The sequence below is a fragment of the Megalobrama amblycephala genome, linkage group LG18, assembly GCF_018812025.1.
Source record: "Megalobrama amblycephala isolate DHTTF-2021 linkage group LG18, ASM1881202v1, whole genome shotgun sequence".
Taxonomy (NCBI): Eukaryota; Metazoa; Chordata; class Actinopteri; order Cypriniformes; family Xenocyprididae; genus Megalobrama; species Megalobrama amblycephala.
In genome coordinates, this window is record NC_063061.1 from 35,475,342 (window position 1) to 35,475,865 (window position 524).

Genomic DNA, 524 nt, shown 5'->3' on the forward strand with positions numbered 1-524 from the left:
CAGACACCGTGGGACAAGCAGACAAAAGACAAGACTTGTGACACTGGGTGCTCCACTCAGTGATGGTTCCTTGTTGCCAGTCGATGCGGGGATTGTGTTTAGTGAGCCAGGGATGTCCAAGAACAACAGGTGCATGAGGTGAGTCCATGAGCAGAAATTGGGACTTGTCAGTGTGATTACCAGATGTGACGAGGGTGATGAAGTCCGTAGTATGGGAAACACTGGGAAGAGACTGTCCATTGAGAGCGTTGACTGATATGGAGTGCGTCAGAGGTGATGTGGGTAAACCGTGTTGTCGTGCGAAAGAAATGTCCATGAAGTTGCCCTCCGCCCCAGAGTCCAGAAGTGCGTCGCAGGTGATGTTATGCGTTGCCCATCTCAGTCTTACCGGGAGGAGGGTGGCTGGCGAGGACTTCTCGGCGGAGATCCCGCCCGATAGTAGCCTCGAATTTACTATCGGGCTTGGTCTTTTACCGGGCAGGTCCTGATGATATGTCCTGACGCCCCGCAGTACAGACAGAGAC